The sequence below is a fragment of the Trachinotus anak genome, unplaced genomic scaffold (genome assembly GCF_046630095.1).
Source record: "Trachinotus anak isolate AG129_WGS33_773 ecotype Australia unplaced genomic scaffold, CSIRO_AGI_Tana_v1 ptg000016l, whole genome shotgun sequence".
In the NCBI taxonomy this organism is placed as follows: domain Eukaryota; kingdom Metazoa; phylum Chordata; class Actinopteri; order Carangiformes; family Carangidae; genus Trachinotus; species Trachinotus anak.
In genome coordinates this window covers 6,277,268-6,291,132 of record NW_027273867.1, presented here as the reverse complement: position 1 = coordinate 6,291,132, position 13,865 = coordinate 6,277,268, and the positions used below count along the sequence as shown (strand labels likewise).

General features: G+C 40.1%; 1 protein-coding gene across 2 annotated transcripts in view; it reads right to left on the bottom strand.

The window, feature by feature from the left end:
- kcng2 (potassium voltage-gated channel, subfamily G, member 2) overlaps positions 1-6,226 on the bottom strand; it is a 31,940-nt gene extending 25,714 nt beyond the window's left edge. Inside the window, exon 1 of one of the 2 annotated variants that reach the window (XM_071500823.1) lies at positions 5,674-6,226. The gene's annotated coding sequence lies outside the window, so the exon portion shown is untranslated. Of the gene's footprint in view, positions 1-1,212; positions 1,351-5,673 lie in introns of those variants that run through there. The other variant, XM_071500824.1, reaches the window with a different exon arrangement.
- Positions 6,227-13,865: the final 7,639 nt, after the last annotated feature.

The window sequence follows — 13,865 nt, the reverse complement described above, 5'->3', positions numbered from 1 at the left end:
GGTTTTGCTTCATCGGTTTTGGTCCTTTTTTCATTTTGAGTGCGACAGCTGTAAAGGAAATTGTTCATCAGCTTCAAAGGCCCTTCACACCCGGACAATTATTCTGTCTAATTTGACCTTCAGTCAGGTTAAGGTTGGGTGGAGCTATGCTGGGAATTACATGAGGTAACCAAACTCAACCTACCAATAAGAATGATAAAGATGTAAGTGGTCCCACCTTGACAGGTGCAACAGGAGAGTGAGGTGTCCTGTGAAACGTCTAATAAGGTATAATACATGAAAACATCTGTGTAGGAGTCTTTACATTTTATTACTTTAGTTTTAAGTCTCACAGGTTTAGAAGAGGTTAGTTAAGGGGTTTGAGAAAATATGCACACAACATCTTATCTAAAATTAGCCCCACTAAAACACCTGTGTGCCAACAGTTTTGTACTCTGAAGGAGCACAGACAAAAGTTAAAAGGATTACCAACGGTTGGTTGAAGGTTAGGACTCAGAGGTTAGCTTTTCCATCACTTTGGTCCAGAATGAAATATCTGAACAACTATCAGAGGGATTGCCATGAAATTTTCATGGGACCAAAGGATGAATCGTACTACTTTCAGTGACCCCCTGACTCTTCCTGCAGTGCTGCTATGACCAGAATGAGTAACTATCACATAAATTACCATGAAATTTGATGGATATTCAAGGTTCCTTGAGGAGAACCTTCATTCCAATAATTTTCATAATCAGGCCAGAGCTTGCACTTATCCTGTGAAATATCTCAACATCTACTGATTGGATTGGCACAAAATCTGGTACAGATATGGTAACCAGTCAGTGACTTCTGATCGCTTTGGTGATCCTCTGACTCTTCTTCTCACGCCATCATGAGGTTGATATTTTTGCTTTTTTTTGAAATATCTCGACAACTATCAGACTCATTGCTGTGAGATCAAGAACACATATTGATTGTCCCCAGTGGATGAATTGTTGTAACTTTGGTCCCGAAAGTGCCATTAACTCATCATTTGTTTTTATTTTATTCATTTAGTGTATATTTTTTGTCCAATAATTTGGTTTATGACCAAGTACCTTACGACATTCCCAATAGCCTAAGCTGTAGCTTCTGTTTAGTACCTGGTGAACATGGTAAACATTTTACCTACTGAACATCAACATGTGAGCATTATCATCATAAGCATGTTAGTATGTTTATGTTAGCATTTACCTCAAATACTGCCTCATGGTGCCGCTTGCCTGGCTGTAGACTCTTGGTCCTCTCAGACTGTGTATTGTAAGGACTTGATGAGATGGAAATATCCACTTTTTCTCAAGAAACAAACCACAGACATTAAGTGTCGACGTTGTTTATGTATTTGCCTTTTCTACTAAAGCAGTGAGATCCAAATACAAGCAATGCTTTGAAACACACATCTAATTTAATGAAGCAGGTCATTAATGCAACAATCTAGCTTTTACATGTGATTTCATGTGGAAAATTTGCTTTCATTTCAAGTACTTTTCATCTCTGTCGTCCTCCCATCCATGTTAGACGAGGTTATGAGGTCATTTTCAGCACAAGAAGCTTTTTCCATGGACCTGTGACCCTCAGCAGCTGTGTGCTTGTGTTTCAAACGCTGAATATGGATCTGTGAGCAAACAGTCCATTAAAACACTTCTGGATTTCTGCAGATTTTCTTTTAAGAAATACTGCCAAAGTGGGTTACAAACACCTTTCTCTCGTTCTTTCCTCACAAATAGCACCTAAAGAAGATGCACTACTTTTCAACTCTGCATTATTCGTTTACCACGAGTTGCTCATGCAAATATAATTTACATGACTCTTTGCATGGATGTGCAACCCATGCATCACTGATACATTCGCCTTCCCTCAGCCACTCAGTCTTCATCTTTGTAAAAGGCCTGAAGCAGAAGTCTATTTTGGGACGCAGAGATCTTGAATGAAACTGAACCTGACCTGCTGCTAAATTGATCTCCAAGCAACTTTTTGTCAGTGACAGTCTGTGCTCAAAAATATGAGGACAATTAAGTTTCTCACCTGAAGAAGCAGCACAGCAAGCAGTGGATTTCATAATCTAGAATGATGCAAAATGTCCCTCTTGAACTGCAATAACCATGGAAAGAGCACTTCTCACAAGATAATCACTCACATGAGAGTTCGAGGGGCTGAGATGTGGAGCAACTTTTAGATCATGAGTCACAGGAACTGATGACTTTGTTGACCAGCCAAGTTTTGACTCACTAAAGAGATGCTTTATTATTGCCAATTTATTATTTACAATGTTCGTAATCGAAAATGGCAAACATCATGCCCTGCTTTCTGCAGTATGAATTATAAATGGGCTAAATGGGTTGTTCCAAGTAGACAGTATTTTCTATATCCCAAATCCCATTATTTACATATTAAAAAGGTATTAAAGGCTTAAAACTTTACCTATTCACTATGGAGCTGTGCAATTCTGAATTATTTGCTTTTGGAGAATATACTGGAAACCAGTAGTGAATCTAGTATATATATATATATATATATATATATATGTATATATGTGTGTGTGTGTGTGTGTGTGTGTGTGTGTGTGTGTGTATATATATATATATATGTATATATATATATATATACTGTCGCCATCTTGGCAGTGCCTGACTCCGTCTAACGCCTAGCTAATCTGAAAATGGCAAAGATGTGGTGCCTGTCGATGTAATAATTGTTGCAAGCATATGCTCTCATTAGCATTGTTAGAACAGCTGGGCATGTGAGGATCGTACCCAAACGCTAACCCAAGGCTGAATCATTCGCTAGCAAATTAGCTAGTTCAAAAACCTAAGCTAACAAGTCAGGTATGGTGAGCACAGACGCCAATACCCACTGATTAGTGCTAATAAGTAAATATATAAAATAATACTAGAATTTCTCTTACTCCACAAAACAGGATCACAGACTTCCTCACATTCTGTTTGTCAATTCACCACAGAGGTCATATTGTTTGTCCAATATTTGCATAGAAAATCTTCCAAAAGGCACCGACACCACAAACACAGCCAATAGTTCACGTTCAGTGATTCAAATTAGCTGAGGTAACACAGACGGCAGCCACCTGTCACTTAAGGCTGCATGCCCTCAAGTATCCATAACTTTAAACCTTAATACAATATAATATAGGTGAGTTATATGAAAATTGAACCGCCAGTGCAGTTGTCATGAAGGAGGAAATTACTTGTAAAGACCACAACCATTTTTTCCACCAGGCTGTATGTTTCTACTGTAAAGTTGGGCATTTTAACATGACAGTCTATGGAGACAGACTAAAGTGCCCGTTTGAGGAACTGCAGTTTTTGGCACTTCAGCGTTGGCTTCATTTTTCAGCCGGTTATGACATGGATATTGTGTGAGGTGTGAAAAAGTAAACACTGCTTTTTCCACTCATGTGATAGACAACAATACCTGTAACCACGGCTACTGTACACAAAAAAGATGTTTTGCATCTGTTAACTAAAACTAATTTTCACCCAAGCCAACCTAAAACTAAAACTAAATTAATACTGTCCTTCACCTACTGATTTACAGCCCAGTGTGAAAGTGCACAGTGAAGAGAGGAAACTCAAGGTGTTTCTCATCAAAGTGGTTTGGACAGTTTTCCTTTGCACAGCATCACAACTGAGGATGAAGATTTCTGTAAAATGTGCCAAAATTTCCCCATTGGTACATTTTGAGAGAAGTTTCTGTGGAATGGAAACATTTAGTTTCACTGGACAAGTTTCAAAGCTACAGGCCCAGCAGCTGGTGTAAAATCAAATGAACCCTGATGCTATGAACTTTTCCTTTACCCAGAGGAACGTGTGCAGTTTCTGTTTTAAGTAAACACCTTCTCTGTGTCCTGTTTATTTGTTTAATTTGTGCAGTAAGAGTAATATCTGTGCTGTACACAGCCAATCCAGATTTTGATTTTCAGATGCATTCCCCTCAAGAAACTCCCCTGCTGTAAATAAATAGCTCACACAATGAAGGTTGGATGGGCGATATGTCTGTAAACTTGTGCACAGGCTACTTACAACTGACATGCTGTACAGGCAGTGTTGCCTTTGAGATGCAAAATGTTGCAAAGTGAAATTGTCCCTGACTTTGGTGTTTTGTTCATTTCACATTTTCATACGATAATTTTTCTGGGAAAAAGTTGTCCCATTCACTTTAGTAAAGGCCCAGTCATAATACAATGTCTGACAGCACCACTGCTTGAGATTTTAACGCTGCTTTTCAGAAGCTTCATAAGTACCGTTACAATCTCTAATAGAAATTTAAACCTGCGCTTCGAGCCTGTCGATCTGTGTCAATCAGTTGATTCAAAGGGCTGGATTTAACACAGTGTGAGACAGGGAGGAGGAGATAAAGGGCTGAATAAATTGCTGCGAGGGGAAGGATCTATTTGATGACGAATGTGCTGTTTGTGTGGAAGTACAGTTATTAGGACAGAGATGAAGTTTAGAGGTCACAGCAGAAGACAGACAGAGGAACAGCCACCTACTTACAAACACATGAAAACTGTGCCACATATCATCTCTCTTTTCTCTATTTTGCCTCCTCATTATGTTCCTCTCTTTGCAAAAACAAGACGTGGAGCAGTGGCTTTCTAGCTTGTGTCACTGTGGCCCAAGAGCCTGCAGGATCTCAGCCCACCCAACACCTTCCTCCCATTAGCTCACCTTTAACTGCAAAGTAGGAGGAGTAATGACTGAGACGAGCTGCTCTAAGTGTTTGGCTGTACGGCAAACCTGATGCACGGCACGTTGAAAACCTTTGTGTTTCAGAACAGATTGCCATATTCACCGCAATCTGTTCTCATTAATTTGTTTCTCTGTGGTTTCAAGGGGCCCAACGGTGTGTGCGCTGGTATGTAAATTTACAGCTACAAAGCAACACAAGCATCCGTCTCCACACATCAACAGGTTAATGATCCCAGCACAGTGAGGCAGTGACATTTATATGGCCAATCCATACAGGAAAGTAAGAGGGGGGGGGTGTCTCTGAAAAAGCATGATAGCTGTTTTAAAAGCTTCTCATCCACTTAAGGTGTAACTCTTTGACTCAAATATTGACAGGCAAATCCAATTATCCATGGACCACCCTCCAGAAAGGTACGGTTTGTGTAATGAGAGTGAGAGCTGAACAGTTTGATCAAATTTAAAGCAGGGCACCGTTACATGAAGAGCAAAGGTGATGACAAGAGCTCATGTAATTAGGCACAGAAACATCCCTAAATGAAAGGAAGCAGCCTATAGTACTCCTCTAACTCCCCCCCATAGGAACAGTGTAATAACATAACAGGAGGAGATACCATTAAGTACCATAAGGACACTTCTGGAGGCACTGGAGTCCCTTCAGGAACATTATTGTTATAATAATGAATCAAAAATACCTTGAGGAGATTATGGAAGCATTAATTGACAGTCATTAGACCCTGTAGTCCTTACCCCCCCTATAAGGAAACCAGTGGGTCATTAAAGTGAAATTGAAGAAGTTTGTCACATTTATGAAAAATAAGCTTCTGTGAGAAAAGTCTCTTATTTGATTGTTATGATGTTTTCCTCGTTGTGATACGTTTAGCAGTTTGTGGCTCAACTAGAGCAAAAACAACCTGTAAAATGATTTAGAAATCCTGGTTTCCAGACTCACCCAGTGTGTTGTTGTCGGGCTTGTGTCCATCTGTTTCAGCTCGCCGCCAACATGCAGCATGCCTTTAAGTTGTCCACGCAGACGGTCTGACACATTGTTGTAGATGCAATAAACACTGAGCTCACATGTCGCTCACATGAGTTTCAAGGCTTCTCTGAACGTTCATCTGAGGCGAGTCCCTGAAGAATCATCTGGTCCACAGGAGTCGCCAAAGCGGCAGAGATAAATGTTAATCCACATCGGCGAAGACTCCGTCAGATTCCTCCTCTCTCCATCAGGGACGACGTGGCAGATGTTGCAGAGGAGTGCATGTGTGTGCATGAGTGCATGTGTGTGTGTGTGAGTGCGTGTGTGGCTGTGCGCAGGTGAAAGGCTGTTTGCAGCTCACTTCTGCTCTGACTGTGCAGGTGCGTCCGGAGCTGCGCGCTCCGCGGTGCGCTGCGCTGCGCTCCGCCAAACTGTGTTTCTGGGAAACCACGACTGCTTCAGTACAATTTCACAGCGTCAGGGGGAGCGTTTGTTATGTATTTCTTCTCACTGGACTGTGATAAGCTTGAACTCTTGTTATCTTTCTTGCCTTGCCTTTGCTGAGCTTAATGATTTTCTTCATGAGAGTCCTCATCTGGCACCAAAATCTAATTATTTCTGCCTTGTAAAGTTGCTTGTCTGATGCTTATGTAGATCATTTTATCATCAACTTAGCTCCCCTGAGTGTTTACATGCATGAACCTCAAATTAATTTCTTTTCTCATCCTCTTTCATATTTTTCCTTTACTGTGATCCACAGCTTCCCAAACGACACGAGAACTAAAACACCCAGCTAACAAAGCGGGACATGCACAGCATTTGCAATGTAGCTGAAGCAAACCTTTCCACGCCTCAGACACAGCAGCTGAGGCCAGCAGAAAGCCTGTCCTACGAGTTTCTCTTTAATTTCAGCCTGGTCTGTCAACAGGATGTCAGCTCAGCTGAGTGTATGAGAGACAGCAGAGGGACAATAATTGCCATGGTCTGATTGATGCAAAAGTCAACAGTGGTGATGGCAGTGGAAGCATCCATTTGCAGGATATCTGGTTTGCTACATGCCTGCTAACAGCTCAGGGTTAAAGCTGCAAATGTGATGATATGAAAAATGACTCCCTTCAGATTTTTAAATAGGAGCAGTTTTCACTGACTAAAAATAGAAACAAGGACGGCTGATTGTTATTAAAGACCGCGTGTTGGTTACAGAAACAACCCTTCAGCCATGACATTAAGTTAAATTCCCATTCATCATGAAGAAGTGTCCTTGAGCAAAACATTGCACAGCCACCAGCTCCAGGGGTGCTGCTCTGAGGCTGTGAGTTTGACCTCTGACCTCCTTTTTAGAAACAACTAAGGAGAACAACGAAGGAGAAACAAAAATCTAACTTTTATTGACTGCAATTCTGTTTTCAAAAAAATGAATACATCTCCTAAAATCCATTAGGAGATATGTATTAATTTAATATGTCATTAAGTGACACTCACAACAAAGAGTGGTCAAAATCAAAGCAGAGGCAAAGTGGGTTAAGCAAATACCTACATTTCCAAGAGAGCAATGCAATGCAATATAATACATTTCCTACTGCTACATTGTAAGTAAATGCACCATTATAAATTTGTAATCCAAGACCCAACTGAGATAACCTCTTATGACATCATCAGGGGTTATTTTCCAAGATTTGAACAAACTCCTACTTTTGTGTGGCATTTTTGTGTTAATAAACTCAACCAAACCCCAACCTTAAACTTCATGTCCATGCCACAAGGAGCCATTCAGGCCTGTGAGTGGGACATGATTCTACAAAGAGTCATCAGAAAAAAGCAGCTGCAGCATCCTGTGTCGTATGTAAATCAGATATTGGGAATTGGATGACTGCGTTTCCAATTAGTTTACTTACATTCTTGAGAAGCATTGGCTTTAAGGTGAGCCTGTGCTTTTGCTAAACAGTTGCCACAAGTGACAGGTAAGGCTTAATGCTAAACCACAGTGTAAGTAGCATGAGTAGAGAAGAGTCATAAAGGCAAAAATCTCATGTCATGTCAGTCCACAGCATTTTTATCTAAAGTCTGCAACATTAGCCACCATAAGCTAATGGTCATACCAGACCAGGTGAGATCGTATCAACAAAAATCCTGAGTTACTGAATTGACCAAAAGTGTTTTTTATTGCTCATGAATTCAAGTTTTCATTTGCAAGAGAATAGCTGTGTTATCGCTCCTTTCAAAAGTCACAAAGCGTAGCTTTAAAGATTACAGCCAACAGTCGACCCATTCGTAATCAACCAGAGTGGTCACGCCTGCTTTCAAATAATCTACAGTTTTGAAATCTACACTTTTTCTTTTCATTGACTTCTCATCAACATGCTACTCCAGTCTTGACTTTGGAAAGCAATTAGAGAAAGTAACCTGCACGTCAAGAAGAAAAATGTTGAATCCTGCACTATCTGCAAGGTAATCCTGTGGAAAATGTCCTTGTTTAAAAAATAACTGATTTAAAAAACTTTGGAGAGAAAAGAACATAAACTTTTGATACAATAAGATCCTTTAAATTTGGGGAAAGTTAAACTGACCTTTTAATGGAGAGAGTGAACTGGCATTCAGCCAAAAAAGAAACTCTTCAGATGCCCCCCTGTAGGAGTTATGAACCCTGCAAGTCCATTTCTTCCTTTGTTTGTGTCTCTGACCTCAGCTGTGTCCCAAAAGTTAATTCCAGCTCACGTCAAGGTAAAAGTTCCTCCCGGGTCCCTTTTGTCTGCTGACAGACATTATTATTCTGCCACCAGTTCCCTTGTACTCATCTCCCTCCCACAGGCCAAACTGACTTTTAGTGTTTGAACTTGTTTTTGAAGGTGTTCACAGTTCATGTCACTTGATGAAATGAAAATGGAAGTTTGTTGTCGTGTGAAATCATATTTAATTTAACCGTTCTGAGTCAGGGAACTGTTCTGGGTTATCGTCCATTACATGAAAAGCTTACCTAATCATGGCGGGCAAAACAACAACAACAGCAAAATAACATCAGCACAATGAATTTACAGTCTGCGATATAAGTAACTATGAGTTACACTGATACAGCTATTAGCCACTCTGCACTTGCTTCTGACATTGATGAATTACCATGCTCCAAATATGCTGCATCAGCCATATGGGTACATAATAAACTTAGACTTCATCATGTTAGCTCCCAGATCCTTCCCTCCCTCCCCCTGCAGGAGGAAGTGACTGAGCCGTGAGTAACATGCTGGTAAACCTGGGATTATGGTCACAACATGTTTCCTGCCTTGTGTTCTCGCAGGCCTGAAACTGTAGTGGAGGAAAAGATGAAAAGAGCCAAGAAAACACAAGACCTTGTTTGCTCCAAACAAAGCAGGACTAAGAAGTGTTTGCAGTCAGTTAATGATGCTCGTTCCTGCTAATGTGCACAAAAACTGTTTTTCCTTGCTCTTTAAGGATCTTTAGCCATGTTTTTATTTCAGGGCCATAGAGGGTTTGTCAGGTTGTGTTCTTTAAATGGCCTAATAGACTCAACCAACAGCCCTGTCAGATGAGCTCCACACCACCTGATGTGTTCTAGATGTGAACTTCAACTTCATATTGTTACAATATTGTAACAATACAACTGAGTTGTCATGTTTAGGTTGGTTTTGTCTTTCTTGTTCATTTGTAGCACTACTGTCCCACTTAAATTGGCGGGGTGTTTCATTAATTTAGCCTTTAAGCTAACTACACCGATCAGCCATAACACTATGAACACTGACAGGTGAAGTGAATATATTTATTAAAAATGGGCAAGCGTAAGAATTTGAGTGACTTTGACAAGAGCCGACTTGTGATGGCTAGATGACTGGGTCAGAGCTTCTCCAAAACTGCAGCTCTTGTGGGATGTTCCTGGTCTGCAGTGGTCAGTACCTAACAAAAGTGGTCCAAGGAAGGAAAACCGGGGAACCGGCAACAGGGTCATGTGCGGCCAAGGCGTGAGGAGCAAAGGCCGGCCCGTGTTGTCCGATCCAATAGAAGAGCTACTGTAACTCAAATTGCTGAAAAAGTTAATGCTGGTTCCAATAGACAGGTGTCAGAACACACAGTGCGTCACAGTTTGTTGCGTATGGGGCTGCGTAGCCACAGACAGGTCAGGGTGCCCACGTGTCCACCACCAAAAGCGTCTACACTGGGCACGTGAGCATCAGAACCGCACCACGGAGCAATGGAAGAAGGTGGCCCGGTCTGATGAATCACGCTGTCTTTACATCATGTTGATGGCCGGGTGCATGTGCATCGCTCACCTGGGGAAGTCATGGCACCAGGATGCAGCTGGGGGAGGTGATGCTTTGGGCAATGTTCTGCTGGGAAACCCTGGATCCTGCCATTCATGTGGATGTTACTTTGACACGTACCACCTCCCTAAACCTTGTTGCTGACCAAGTACACCCCTTCACTGACGGCAGTGGCCTCTTTCAGCAGGATAATGCCCCTGCCACACTGCAAAAATGGTTCAAGAATGGTTTGAGGAACACAACAATGAGTTGGAGGTGTTTACTTGGCCTCCAAATTCTCCAGATCTCAATCCAATTGAGCATCTGTGGGATGTGCTGGAAAAACAAGTTTGATCCATGGAGGCTCCTCCTCACAACTTAGAGGACTTAAAGGATCTGCTACTGACGTTTGGTGCCAGATACAACAGCAGACCTTCAGTGGTCTAGTGGAGTCCATGCCTCAATGGGTCAGGGCTGTTTTGGCAGCAAAAAGAGGACCTATTCAACATTAGGTGGGGGGGTGATAATGTTATGGCTGGTTGGTGTATTTCAAGTGTTTATCCATCAAGTTCAGCCTTTTGTCCATTACTTTTAGCTAACTTTTTCAATTTATCCATTACTTTATCCAACTATTTATCCTTTACTTTTACTTTTATTCAAATGTATCTATTACTTTAGGCTAACTATTTCAATATTTCAATTATTTAAACTTTACTTCCAGATAACTATTTCAACCCAATTTAGTAATTAGTTTTAGTCCATTACAGCATTCATCCATTATCTATTTCAATCATTTATCTATTAACCATTCATTCATTTTTTTATTTTAGCTTTAGCGCAGCTTTTTTGCTTGTTAACTAGTTTCTTCGGACCCAGTAGCTATGTTTCTAATTAAAACCCATGAAGTTTGTGGTTTGTTGTTTTTCCAAAGTAGATACTTTTTATTTTTTTGATGCTGTCCTTGTGGGATATATGCCTTTGCTTGAAAAGGTCTTGATTTGGATCTGCAGAGGATATTGATCCCTTTCCTCTACACAGCTTCTCTCTCAAGGACACAGCAGCTCTACCTGAGTGAACACGTGCAGCGTCTTTGCACATGTAAATTATGAATCAGCTAATACCAGGTTTTGCCTTATGATTATGACCTGCAGTCGTAATGAGATGCTCACCTTGTGCATGGTCCTGCCATGATTCGAGGTCGGCTGTGAGGGCTTTCAATATTAATGGCACAAGCTGTTGATGTGTATCTACCCATCAGTCTCCTGGGGCTCAGCTCACAGCTTGAAGATACAGGGTGAGCAGAGGCCTGCTGGTGAAAAGAAGAATGAGTGTTAACAAGGACGAGTCCTCATACATTATGAGTCATCCAAGTTTAGACAAAGTGGATCTGGTCCCATCAGGCAAGTTTGGTTTTCTCAAACTGGGTCATCTCTAGTGTGTTTGTGTTAAATTAACTCAACTGAATTTGAACTGATGCAAAAAAAAAAAGTTCAGAGCCAGATGGTTGAAAACTTCACTACTCCTCTAGAAGAACTGTAGTACTATTTGCAGAGATTGAGACTGTAATTTAACCATAAACCAACAGAAGTGACCCAAACAAAAAAGGATTTATGAGTATAAATATATGTGTTTGTGCTCTGAGCAGAGAGTAGATGAATTCAAGAATGATGCTAACACTGAGCTGTTTCCCAGTATCTCTCTCACAAAAAACCAGAGTTCAAGGATTACAACAAAGAGGACCATTTAGTCTGATTTCTTTCACCTCTTTCCATCTTGGTTCACCTAAAATCTGCCCAGTAATTGTTAATGCATCTAATTTTTGCTTACAATAATACTGTCATACCCAGATTTTTATGAATTACTTGGACCTTCATAGACACATATTTCATGCTACAACCTACAGGGCATAAAATATAAATGACCTGTAATTGTTGTGTAGTCTGGGTAAATAGTACTAATTACAGAATGTAATGTAAAATGTGGATTTACTTCAAAATTTACTTTTACTTTTTTTTTAACTTTCAACATTTTTAGATTAGTTTTCTCTAACCATACGGAATATTGACCAATTACTAGAGACTTTTATAATGTTTATTTAATATTTTTACATTTAACTTGAATAAAAGTCAAATGAATTCCACGCTTGAGTTGTAAGAGCATCTTAATAGCATCTGAAAAGTTTGTTCTCTTTAGAGATGCTGGTAGGCAGATTTCATAATCGTTGACAGGAGCCAGGCTAGCTGTTTCCCCCTGCTTAGCACGAAGACCTCCCAGACTTTGTGCTAAGCTAAGCTAACTGGCTGGTGGCAGTAGCTTCTAGACAGATGTAAGAGTTGTGTCTCATTAGCTCTCAGCAGAAGATCAAATAAGTGTGTTTTTGAAAATATCAAACTATTGCTTTAATCTAAACTACAGTTTAACCGCTAGTCTAATGCAGCACAGGTAATCAATAAAGTGGTTTACATTGTTCATGTTGGTGCACTTATGCATGTTTAAGTACAATGTTGCCACAAGTGGGAAGAAGCATAATTATTTATTATTTTCACTGGCCCACCCAACAATGGATAGATGATACAATGCAGCACAGCAAGAGACACAGGGATCTAAACACAAATAGACATGCAGATGTAATTTGTCGGACATAATGTAATAGAGCTGTTTCATTACTTTTTCATTCTGAAGTCTATGGGGAGACAAGTTGTCACTGGTGCAACAGATAATGAGGTTCTGAGCAGAAATAAAGCTGTAAAATAAATGCTTATACAGAGTGGGGGAAAAAAAGCCAAATGTCATGTCTGGATAGTATTTATTCCCATGTCAGCCTTACAGCCATTTACCTTTCTCACTGCCTTTTCCTTAAAGTGAAGAGATTGCATAGGTTTGAAAGGTCTAGGTCCCCAGTATCCTGTAATCATTATGAGATAATGAACCATAATGGTCAAATCAATTGAGAAAAAAGGCACTTTAGAGTTGAATAAATTACATTAATGCATTCCAATGTGAGCACTTTTTCTCTTTTATAGATTTTTTCATAAATGTCATTCGACTTCGAACAGCCGGTGGGTTGAGGACGTGTCAGTCAAGGTGAGTCCATGGCACTATAAGAGAGCAAAGAGAGAGACGCATGAGTCCTGCTCTGTAGCCAAGATTGTGTGTGGTGATTAAATGTTTTTGTTCATCCATATGCAACATTGAAAGCTGCAGTAATCAATATTCTCATGGTAATAATGGCTGTAATGTGTAATGTGATAGGGATTGCTCAACCCATGTCGTTTGTAATGACGAATCAACAAAGAATTATCACACAACACTGCAGCACCTCTCAGCTGTACAGTACATTTTAGCATCTTATCAACAGATACTTTGCTCAGGATTTGGTGAAGAGTAAAATTGAGCTAAAATTGTTGTAAGTAACAAATCTGATCAAATTAAAGGTGACTTCACATCAGTAAAGGTTTTTACAACTTTTTTTTTTTTTTTTTTTAGCTAGCTTCAATGTAGCCAAAAATAATCGCTTACTGCAGGTTTAAAGCTGCACCAATCAGTATTTTTATAGTAATAATGGATTACATGACAATGTGTAATGTGAAAGAGGTGGATTGTTTTTTTGTGTCTTTTTGCTCATTGTTTTGATTTTAGAGCACCTAACTACTCATTTCCCAACCCAGTCTCATGAAAATTCGAAAACAAAAGTCATGAAGTGTACACAAATTTCCCTTTTTAGTGACAATCAGCAGAAATTTCAAACTCACATATTTCAATTGGAAACTTATTTTTTTGAATGAAATGCTATATGCATTACTGGAAGTGGAGCTGCAAGGAGGCAAAGTGCACAACCATCACACGAGAGATCAGGGTTCACATCCAGAGTCCCACCTGTGATTAGGTTTAGGCAAAAAAAGCCCTTTGGTTAAG